The sequence below is a fragment of the Nicotiana tabacum genome, chromosome 20 (genome assembly GCF_000715075.1).
Source record: "Nicotiana tabacum cultivar K326 chromosome 20, ASM71507v2, whole genome shotgun sequence".
NCBI lineage: Eukaryota > Viridiplantae > Streptophyta > Magnoliopsida > Solanales > Solanaceae > Nicotiana > Nicotiana tabacum.
In genome coordinates, this window is record NC_134099.1 from 158,182,745 (window position 1) to 158,195,281 (window position 12,537).

Here is a 12,537-nt window from a genome sequence, read left to right on the forward strand (position 1 = left end):
GAATTTTCTTCTTATCTCCTTTTTTTAATTTCATTTTCCTTTTTTTTTAATTTCACGGGATGAGTAAATGCGAGAAAAAACTTGGAGGGGACTTCCCTTTTTATGGCTTGTTGCCGCAAAGCTGTTTCTAGCACTTGCGCACTTCTTTTCCTTTTTGGTTGCACCTGCTTCTTGCACGGTTGCTTAGGATTGCACATGTCTCAAATTTTTCAAACAAAGAACAATTGTTAGTTTGAAACGGTGGTTGGTTTTGTGGCATTGATTATTTTGATTACTTGATCTGGGCCCTTTCAACTGCAACTGGTTGCTTCCTGAATACCGACTGCAATTTCTGACCCTGGAGAAACTCTGATTTTTTTTCTTCAGATTTTGCCTTGACGATTGGTCGATGGGATTCAACCTTTATGACTTTATTTTGCCTTCGTTGGCCTTTCCCTTCTGACTTCTTTTTTTTAACTTTGGAGCATTGGGGAACTTTTGGCTCCTCAAACTTTGCTGCAACGGCTAGCCGCGTGGGACTTAACCTTTTCCAACTTTGTTTCCTCTTCGTAGGCCTTTCATTTCTTGCTTCTTTCTTCAAACTTTAGCTTCAGAGCATTTGGGATCCCTTGGCTTTTCAAATCTTTGCCGAGACGGTTAGCCACGTGAGACTTAACCTTTTCAACTTTATTTTGCCTTTGTGGACATTTGATTTTGATTTCCTTTCTTTTCAGGAGTTTCTTTTTTATTTCAAAGCATCATCCATCATGTCCAGTCGAGGTCGACTAGATGCTTGGCGGGGCTGGGTTTCCTCTTGAACATTAGCTCGTGTCAAACGAAAGCCCTGTAAATCAATCTTGCCATCCCTTCTTTGTCTCAGTTCCGAAATAGAGTTAGACTGAAAGAGATTCAAAGAAAAGCAAATAATGGACATGACAATGAATTTAAACAAGAGGTATCCCTTTCGGGGAGAGGAAAGAAGGACTTATCTGGAGTACATACGGACTTCAATGAACATGACTTTGGACTGGATTCCTGATCTGTGTAAACCATCCGATTCTCAAAAATTCATCACAACATTTGCTTTAAAATTCGAGAAACCTTGCCAGGACTTTGACGACGCCGATGGCTGTGAGGATCTTCTTTTCGATCATTGGCACCCTTTACGGGTTTTCACTAGCTGACTACTCTCATTTCTCTTCTCACCATCGCCTTATAGTGCCCTTTGCGAGTTTTCACTAACAAGACTCTCTCATTTTCATTTCTTTGCTTACTGTCGCCTCACGGTGCCCGTGTGAGTTTTCACCAATAAGACTCTCTCATTTTATTTCTCTTATTTTGATTGTATCAGATCCAAGTAGTTGTATCCTCCCATTTTAAACCTCTTTTCCGTTTGATCAGAAGGACTTGAACAAGGTTTTGGGGTAAAAAGGATTTGGATTTAGTTACAACTTTGGAACCTTTCGGGCGGGATCGTCGCCGAACCATTACAACATCTGCCCCAGTTTCACTTTTGGGAAAAAATTGGATTTTTGTTTTGGTGTGACTGAACCCCAGAGAGAGGCTGCCTACGTATCCTTTCGGAATCAAGTCGAACATAGTTTAGGGAAACTTTGTTTTTGATTTTCTTTTGTTTTTCTCTCTCTTTTTTTTGTTATATTTTCTCTTTCTTTTTCTTTCCTTTTCCTCTTTTTTTTTCATCTTTTCTCTTTCTTTTTTTTTCCTTGTCTTTTCTTCCTTTTTTTAATTTTTCTTTTTCTTTTTTTTTTCATTTCATTTTTTCAATAACACTTTCAGGTTCCAAATAGGGTAATCAAAGAAAAGGGAGCTGACTCAAAGGGTTTGCGAAGGGTTGATAGTGTTTGGGTAGCGAGAATGAAAGCCTTCGTCATCTCAACTGGAGAATATTAGTACTGTATGGAGGATCCAACATAGTACCTTTTGACTGCATTTGCATTGATAGTTATTTCAGGGACATTTCCTTCGATGTGTCCCAAGTACAACACACTCTTTTGGTAATACTCTTGTTGCAATGTATGGACCTTTCCGATCCGGGAACCAATTTTCCTTCAGTTGTTTCAACTCTTTGTTTTATTTTATTAAATTTTATCTTCATTGCGATCTAATCCTTGATTCATTATTTCGAGGTCTGACAACTTTCAGGATCTGGACATGAAGTCCGCAAGCATGTCATGTTATTGAAATCTGCATTTAACAGAACTAAAAAGAGAATAAGAAAGAAAAATGACAAGATTAAGAAAAGAGACATTCTTGGACAATGAAATATTAATTTCATTTGATTTTTGATTTTTTTTTTCAATTTTTGAGGATAGAAGGTTTTACATCAGAAAGTAAGACAATAAGGTAAAATATCCAGATCACACCCTGAGATAATTCGGATGCAGAAAGGATAGCAAGACTAGCTACTAAGACTCCCGTCTGATGGGGAACTTTCATGCTTGGCGATCATTTTTTGGCTTTTCTTCTGTCTCGGCAATGGCTGTAACGGCTTTCAGTTTCGGATCAAATTCCTCAACTTCACAAATCATTCCGACTATTGGCCCGATGTTGTGGGCAGGCAACAGATTGTTCATCACATCAAGAGCTTCTTCATCCTGAAAAACAATTCATTCAGCTTCAATCAAATCTTCAACTGCCCTTTTAAGGGTCCAACAGTCCTCTGTACTTAAGTAAAATAACTATTAAAATAGGACTGACCGTTAAAACAAAACTATTTTTGGTATTTTTCAAGATTAAAAATGACTACAAAACATTAATGAAACTATTTTTTGTAATTTTTATTTTCTTGTAATAAAATAAAGTAAAAGAGTCAAAATTAGTCGAGATAGCGATATTATGCCTAAATTAAATATTTACTTGCTAAAATATGAAAATTTTTGGGGAGGGTCAAAAATCACATGTCTATAGCTGCCCCTGTTTGACTGGAAATGCGAAGTATTTTCAGACAAAGAATGACTGGACAGGGTTTTGACCCGACACTTATTTAGGGAGACCAAAACTAAGAGAAAGGGGAATGTGACCGAGCCCTAGTATTTGAGCTGCATACATATCCTTGGCTATAAAGGAATCAGGCCACGTGTAGTTCAGAAGTAGAAACCGTGATGGAGTATACTGAGGTGGAGAGCCAGTCGAGGTGCCGTTCCACCGAGGTTCCGGTCCTCGGTCCTGTTATTACATCAAAAATCAAAAAATAAAAAAGACTAGCTAAGCCTGTCAACTACAAGTTACGAGATTCCTATCTATAAGTCTTTTGAAGCTTGATCTTGAGTCTTGAATGGTTCTTCATGCAGACTTTGGATTTGAACCTTGACGCTTGCTAGTTGCAGGTGCTAGTTCATTCTTCTTCAGCTTTTCGGATCAAAACCGGACAAAACCTACTTATGACTTCAGTCATGTCTTGAGCATCCCACATCTTTCTTCAAGTTCTGCATTTGGATTCACTTCTTGCCTTTTTTTTTATTCTGTATTGTGACTAGCTTCTGTTGATCACCTCAGACTGTTGACTCGCATTCTTGCCGCGAGCTTCTTTTGTTGCTGACTTGAATTGCATTCTGAAGTGAATTCCCTTATTCTCCAGGTAGGCGCCTGATTGCAAATACTCTAACTATCTTCCTTCGAAACTTGGACTACCTTTTCCTTGTTCTCTAGGTGGGCGCCTGATTGCCAATACTTGCATTGTTTTTCTTCGAAACTTGAACTGTTTTCGCTTGTTCTCCAGGTGGGTGCTTGATTGCTGAACTTGTACCGTCTTCCTTCGAACATTGCTGTTTTCCCTTTGTTCTCCAGGTGGGCGCCTGATGACCAACACTTGATTGTCTTCCTTTCCTCTGAAACTTGAATTGTTTTCCCTTTATTCTCCAGGTGGGCGCCTGATTACCAATATTTGAATTGTATTCCTTTCTTCTGAAACTTGAATTGTTTTCCCTTTGTTCTCTAGGTGGGCGCCTGATTTTCAACACTTGAACTGCTTTTCCTTGAAACTTGAACTGCTTCCCTTTGTTCTCCAAGTGGGCGCCTAATTACTAACATTTGAATTGTCTTCCTTTCCTCTGAAACTTGAATTGTTTTCCCTTTGTTCTCCAGGTGGGTGCCTGATTGCCGAACTCAAAATGACTCCTCTGAAACTGTTGCTTTCCCTTAGTTCTCCAGGTGGGTGCCTGATTTCCAATACTTGAACTGTCTTCCCTTTGTTCTCCTGGTGGGTGCCTGATTTCCAACTCAAACTGACTTTTCTAAAACTGTTGCTTTTCCCTTTATTCTCCAGGTGGGTGCCTGATTGCTGAACTCGAACTGACTCCTCTGAAACTGGTACTTTCCCTTTGTTCTCCAGGTGGGTGCCTGATTGCCGACTTGAACTGTTTTTCCTCGAAACTTGAACTGTTTCCCTTTGTTCTCCAGGTGGGTGCCTGATTGCTGAACCTGAATTGTCCTTTTCTTGAAACTGCTTTTCTTTTGAACTGTCTCCCCTTGTTCTTCAGGTGGGTGCCTGATTTTAACAAAATAGATAAAACAAAAGAAATTTTCTGCCCCCGTTTGATATTGGGAACATCTGTGAGTGTTAAATGATTCTTGTTATCAGAACAAATTCTAAACTAAATTCCTTTATCTTGAAAATTTCAAACCAAACCTCTTCTCAAAAGTGACAATTTAAATGCAAAATTATACTTCCTAAAAGTAGATCTCTCGTCAGACTTTGTCATTTGCGAGGGTTTCAAAACTTACTAAATCCTATTATCCAGGAGTGTACTAGAACTTCCTACCGAGCCTGTCTGGCACCTGCTTTCCTCACGGAGGGTTTCTTCGGAACAAATAAAATTTCCTGCCCCTGTTTTAATCAAAGAAAACTTGTGAGTTTAAACATGGTGGTTGGTTTGCAGCCTTGACTTTGAGGGCGATTGCTCCTTCACTTCCCATGATAACTTCGATTTCAACTCGAAAGACCTTGCTTGTTTAATTGACTAACCACTTTCTCTGTCACCCTTATCATAGAAAATACCTCTGATTCGTTCAAACCCAAGCCCTCTATTTGTTGCATTGTGCTCAAGAATTGACATCTACCGAACCTTTGGTTTTTACATGAATCCTAAAGTACGTTGATTGTTACCAACTCAGTGCGCACACGGTTCTTTCCTGACTTATGCCACTTTGATGTGCTAGCCAGATCCCGTTTTGTGCAATTGGAAAGTTGGTTGCAAATTTTGAAGTCATTTCTCACTTATTTTGCCCAAACCGACTCAGGAGGAGGAAGTAAACAGGACAAAAGGAACAGAGTAAAGGACAATGGAAAGAGATGATTCCTAACAAGAAAACTCCAAAGTAGAAACTTATTAGATGTGGATACCAACTCTAATGACCATGGCATGCACCTTTGGATTAAGTGGACTAATCTGTCAAGCAAGTCTGATGTTCAACTCTTATTATACCCCCAAACTATGAAACTGGGCTTCAATTCTCTGATTATCCAATCTGATTCACAATCCTTATTCGACTTGTAGTGCCCGAAGGGTTTTCACCATCAAGCCTCTCTCATTTTGTTCTTTTTCTCTACTCACCATCGCCTTATGGTGTCTGTGAAGGTTTTCACCAATAAAACTCTCTCATTTTGTTCTTTTCTTCTTATTTCCTCTGATTCTACAGATGACAAGGCATTAACCATGGTAAAAACATCATATACCCTTGGCATGTCTAGCTCGACACTCTCAAATATTATCTGGGAGGTCATTTTTGGAATGTAATGTGGCTTTTGGACAAAGTTAGAAAAAAAGGATAAAGGCTCAAAATAACTAAAACAATGGGGTTAATTTATTTACAACTTTTGGAATCCATTCTAAAAACTTTGCCCCAATTTCTAAAACAAGGGAATTTGAATCTTTTTTTTCTTTTATTATGGAATTTCCCACTCTCGACTTCATTGGATTATGAAACATTTTATTTGGTATAACCGAACGGTAAGGCTGCCTACGTATCTTGTGGTGAGAAGAATCAGGTCAAACGTAGTTCACAAGACTACTTTTTGTTACTATTTTTCTTTTTCTTTTTCCTTTTTTTTCCTTCTTCTTTTTCCTTTTTTTACTTTTTCCCTTTTTTTTCTTTATCTCTATTTTTTCCTCTTTTTTTTTTGAATTTTCCTTTTGGAATGAACTTTCTAAAATAATCCTATGGGGCTAATATTTTTTTCCGTATGACTTTAACTTGGTTCCAAAAGAGGGGAAGTCAAAGAAATCAGTAAAGACTCAAATGGGGGTACCAAAAGGTATTAAGGGTTTGGATAGCTGAAAGAGAGCCTCCCAATCTCTAAGAACACCAAGTATGACACATGCAACTTCAGGATAAAAATTGAAGATCATGCATAATATTTCTTTTGTGGCTTCGGCATTGATATCATTGATATGCCTTCCACTTTTCTTAGTGCCTTGTCAGGTACAAAACTCTCGTTGGGTGATTCCCTCTTCACAATGGATATCCTCCGTCAGTTCAGAGCAAACTCCCTTGACTTTATCTTGTGAATTGAGGTGTACTTGAACTCAAAGTTGCTCGCTTCAAATTGTCGGGGATCCACTCTCCTTTAACGAATTCTTGTCATCCTATTAACTTCCCAAATTATCTGCCCCAGTTTCAAATGATCTCAAAATGTCCAACTCTGTACTTATTTCCCTCAAGTGTCCCTATAATCTTCAAAATTGTTTCATTGGTTCGTGATTAAACTAACTTTTAAGACCAGGCCTAGAATTATGCGTGCATATCATGTCACAAGAGCTAGTAAGAAAAGAACTATAAAAGGGAAAGAGCACTAAATAAAAATGACTAGAAATAACAGAAAACAGAAAATTGCATTAGACAGACGGTGAAAGAGTTTGAATAACAAAACAAGCAAAATACATTGGGTTACAACCCTGGAACAAACCTAGATAACACTAAATGAGTTACTACGACTAAAGGAACTAGGCAAAATAAAGGATAGAAGAATTTGAGGCACAAGACAATATCTGGATTACAACCCTGAAATAACCCGGACAATAGAAATGACAATAAAATAAACCACCAAGACTTCTCCCCGGCTAGCCAAGAGATGGAGTATCTTTCCAATTACCAAGCTCGACATCTTAACCACTGAGTTCCACATCAATATCACTGGGACCTTTACCAACTTCAATCACATTGTCTTTACCAAGTGGCTCATTGACTCCTTTGACTAACCATTCGTCATTGCAGACCATCCCAACAATTTGTGTGTTGTCATGTACCTGTAGAGGATTATGTGTGACACTTGGGGGATTACTGCCTTGGACCACAATTGTTCCTTTTTGAATCATTCTTTCTATTTCCCTTTTCAAAGCACGACAATCTTCAACATTGTGTCCCTGGGCATTGGCACCTTTTAGCAGGGTCAAAGCTTCTCGCATGTGGGTTTATATAATTTAGAGGAATAGGTGCAATCATATCGTAATGCTTTAATCTCTCAAACAAACTTGCATATTACCCTCATATTGGTGTAAAATTATCTTTCAGCCTTTTTTACCTTCTATACCCTTAGCTTGAATGTGGGTTATAGGGCATTTGAAAATTTTGTGGAGGCTGGTGAAGCTTTTGCGGTGCTCATGCTCGCCTTTTGGAGTGACCCAGTGGTTGGATAGATGGCCGGACATTGTTCGGAGGAGAGTACTGGGGTGGATTATGTGGAGTTTGGGGATGTTCATGGGGTCAGTTTTAAGGCTGAAAGCATTTAGCAGGAATGCCCACTGGATCCTATCGTTGGCGGGGCTCAACAATATCTTTTCTATCAATGAGAGGACTGTCCCGAGCAACTTGTTCGTTCCATCTGAACTAAAATTCCCTAAAACTTTCCTTGGGTTTCCTTTCCATCTGATATAGGGAGGAGCGGTCTGAGACAATGTCTATATTGTACTGAGAGTGTCACACAAAATCTTGAGCCATGTCATCCCATGTATGCCACTTACCGTCACTTTGATGAGTATGCCATTCCAAAGCTGCCCCAGTTAGGCTCTCACTGAAATACATCATCAACAACTCGTCTTTCCTGCCAACACTTCTCATTCTACTGCAATAACCCCTCAAATGGGCTACTGGATCCCACGCCCGTCATACAAATTAAACTTTGGCATCTTAAACCCTTTCAACTTTCTGGATATCTCATCTTGATCCACTATTTTAGTAGGCTCTGCAGTCTCACCGGGAGGCTCACATATGGACCCGAAACCTTGAAAATTGGTTCTGGAGCATAGTGTTGGGCCTTAGAAATTTTGAACACAATCTCGCCAGAGGATCGAGGAAAGGTAGCAGGTGGATGAGCTACAAAAATATGAGTGGTCAAAGGAGCGGGATATAGGGTGGTTCTGGGGGGTGGAGTGTGAAAAGGTTATGAGGAGATATCCTGCACTTGTGACAGTGGCAGAATGGTGACAAGGCTTTCAGTGTAGTTAGTGGGAACTGATGGTGGAGGACGCCGACTAATCCAGTCTTGGTATATTTCGGCCATATGTCCTTTCAACCTTTCAACCTTAAGACTCAGATTCTGATTCAACAATTCCCTTAGACGGATCAGTAACACCTGTATCCAACTCTTTGCCAGCCATGACTACCTTGCTCTTTGACCGTGTGTTGTATGAATGAGTTACCTTAAGAACCACAAACCAACCACCCTTCTGCTCAATGAAGACAACAAAATGGGGTATCCTGTTAGCATTAGGGCATTTAATAGCTAAAAATATCACATTCCATGCAATGCACCTAGCAATAATTAACGGTTCTAAAATGACTTCGAGGGTCACCAGGTCACTTGGCATGATCCCAATTTGTTCCCTTCAATATTCTCTTTTCGTTTCTTTTCTAGCACTTGTTTGGCTTGCTCATTTTCATTCCTCTTTTTTTTGGCAATCCGCTAGGCAAGCGCCTAGGGCTAATTTTTTATTAATGAAAGAAAAGAAAAATACAACAATTAGGAACAGTACAAATAAGGGGGACAATAGCACCGGTATTGTTACCCATATGTCTTGGCTATATAATCACTCCTCTGCGCCTCACATTGCCTTATGATGGCAGCCTCATGTAGAGGATTCATGGTGTAGCTGCCGGCAAAGTCTCACGAGGGCATATAATCTCATAGCCGTGTGGATATTTTTCCAAAGGCATAGTACCAAGGCAACTCAAACCGGGCTAAACCTTACCCTACTAATCCTATTGAGGCAGAGAAAAGGCCTCACCTACTAGCACACATGTAAAAAATAAGAACTGGAGAGTACCAAATATTCAATAATCATCACAGAGTTTATAACATACTCTGTGATGATATTACAAATGAGAATACTAATAAAGTGGTATAATAGAATGAAGTACCAATTTGGTTCATGTCCCTTCTTTTGAAAACTTGTAATATCTTCAATTTGTAATTCTTTGTTGTTTTCCTCAACCGTGTTCAAAATGTATTAAAAAAATCATCCTTTCTTTTTTGAACGGTTGGACCTCGTTGATGTAGTTGGGGCAGCCTGCTTTTGTTTGGCAACTCTCATTGGAGGTCGCCTAACATTTAAAAAATCACTAACCTTGTCGTCCCAACTATTTTTCCTTGTATGAGATTTCCTATTTTTTCCCCTATGCATAGGTGATAAATCACCCTTTCTTGCTGCATATGCGCGACATTCTTTCAAAACTGCATCTTCTTCCCCGTCCTCATCCATATCTCTACCCACAGATACTAGATCTGGCATGTCTTGTAAAAATTCTTGTGCCATCAAACCATTTCCATCTTGTCTGCTAACCATAGTTGCCATGTTTTGACTTTATTTTTTGCCTTTCACCTGGTTGCTGGTCCAATCCCCACGCCCAGTGCTACCAACTTGATTTGTATTTAGAGAATTTAGGGGCTTAGTACTTACCATTGCATCAAGTAGCTTTCTGTCCTCCATCGTGATAACATGTGCCCTTATAGATAACTGTTGTTGTCCAGCAGTTGAAGAAGTTACTGCTGCTCCTGCATTGTTTTGATTCTGCTGCTGCAATGCATCAAGCAACTTTCCATCCTGCAAAGTGATAGCTGGTGGCGTTGTATCCTACTGCTACTGTCCACCAGTTGGAAGTGTGACTATAGCTCCTGAGGTGTTTGCATTCAGCTGTTGCTGCCCATACTTTCGACCAGCTGGATCAATCTGGTTACTAGGTGTGGCTGTATTTTGAACTATGTTTCCAGCTACTGCATCCTTGACTTTTAGAGCAGCAACTGGAGAGTACCTGGGAATGAAAGCTGGAGCGTTGAGATTCAACATGCTTTTATGGCTCGTGTTTGGTATACCATCTGGTTTAGGCAGTGTTATTGAATCAAGTTCTTCACCTGCACTCTCCTGATCAACCTCATGATCTGCCTCTTCAGATGAGTATCCAGCAAAATCAACACCACAATCTTCTTCATCATCATACTCACACTGGTCATCCCATAGCTTGGATTTAATTCCATCGCCTTTTGCGCATCAACAGGAACAATGTCCTTCGACACAATAAGTCGACCACCTGTGTTCTTGGCAAGTTGTTGTTTGCTACTACCTGGATATTGTAGTTGGCAAATTTTTGGGGTTGTGTTCATCATCATAGCTGCCACGACATTGTTTACCATTTTATCAAGCTCCGAATTGGAAATATGTAGCGTTCGCGTATCTGCAGTATGAATTTGACTTGTCTCACCATTGTGATTACCACCAGATGCGATCTCAAGGCGAACACTGTTTGCTTCATTTTTCTGCTCCTTTTCACTACCTGTAAAATTAGTTTTTCCAGCATCTGGTTGTATCTCGTACCCCATCTGTTGTTCCTCATTAACATGCTCACCCTAATTCACCAAAGCATCGAAAGAGTTTGAAACTCCAATAGCCTTTGATGATACAATCTGATTTTGAAGCATTGGAGTTTGCTTCTTTCTAGGTGATTTGTTCACCACTTTCCAGTTGTTACTCTTTGTAGTACCTACTGCCCCTACACCTATTTTATCTTGCCTCGCAGAAATTTGATGATCACGTGGCAAAACATTTTTTCCTCGATCAACATCGGCCTGCATTGCAACAGTAGTATCTAGGTGCATTTTTGTAGAGATAGTGGAGGGGTGAACATGTTTGGATTGTTTAGGCAACCCCTTGTCCAATTTTAACACCTCATCGAGTGGCACGATAGGAGCTGAAGCATGTGTTGTATTTGAATTGTCAATAACCTCAGCAACAGAAGTCATAACCCCTTCATTAAAGAGCCCAGCACCTGCCTTCAAACTTGTAGCATCTGCACTTCTCACAACATCAACATCTTCAAGTTCCTGCTCCTCATCTTGCACTGCAGTATCTATTAACTGAGCTATTTTTTCAGTTAGATCAACATGTGAAGCAGTAGCTTTAATAACCCCAACAGTAGGACGATTACCAGTTGCATTCAATGCAACATTAGCCTCCAATTGTGAACCTACAATAGCTGATCGTCTTTCAACTTTGTCAACTTGTCCTATCAATGTTACTGCTGCATTATTCTTGGCAAACATTGTTCGAACATCTACAGCTAAAGCACTGTCATTCATCATCCCAGGTACAAACGCTGAACCTTTAGAAGTTCCAGGAAAAGCTTGATCAACCACAGTATTTTTTGCAGCCTTCAAGTCCTGAGCAACTCTAGTAAGGGCTTCAGCAACTGGTACAATTGCACTAGAAACAGGATTACGCCCCATATGCCTTGTAGATACAGCTGTTACATGTGCTGTCTTGATCAAATTTTCAGCGTGTTCATGAGCGCTTTGAGGAGCTCTTAACACCTTTGTAGCATCTATATGGTTAATGTGATCTCCAGCAGTTCGATCACCATCATTTAAGGCCATCCTATCATTCAAAAACTGACGCAAATCTCACTTGTATTTCACACTACCAATTTGTTCTTGACGATGCCGCTCTTCAGCAATCTGAGCATCCTCATCACGATTTTTTTCTGAAGTCTTCGACACGTAGTTTCATCATGGCCTTGATGCTTACAACAATTACAATACAGTGGTAAATTATCGTAAACAATTTCTTGAAAAACCTATAGTACTTTTCCAGAAATTGTATCCACACTTTGCAACCTTACGCGATTAGGATGTTTGTCAAGCAAGTCTAAGATCACCTTCACCCTAGCAGTGCTAGGTCTGGACTTAGTTTGTGTTGCCTTATCAATGGCAATTGGTTTTCCTACAGCAGATGCTATAGACAACAATGAAGGCATCGCAAACAAATCTGGTGACAGATTCGGCAACGATATCCAAACCACTGCTTTTGTTGTTTCCTCCTTTGGGTTATAACCAATCGTCTATGGAAATACACGATATTGAAGCTGAACACCCTTATACAGCAGATAATTAACAGAGCGAGCTAAAGCACTTACATAATCATCATAACGATCAAACCTTAGCAGTAATTGTCTTGGTGCGAGTAAACTGATGATACATCGACCTTTAACACCTAAGTGTTTGGGCAGTAAATCTCGTTGCTCATTGAGTTCTGGTTCTCCTGGAGATACTTT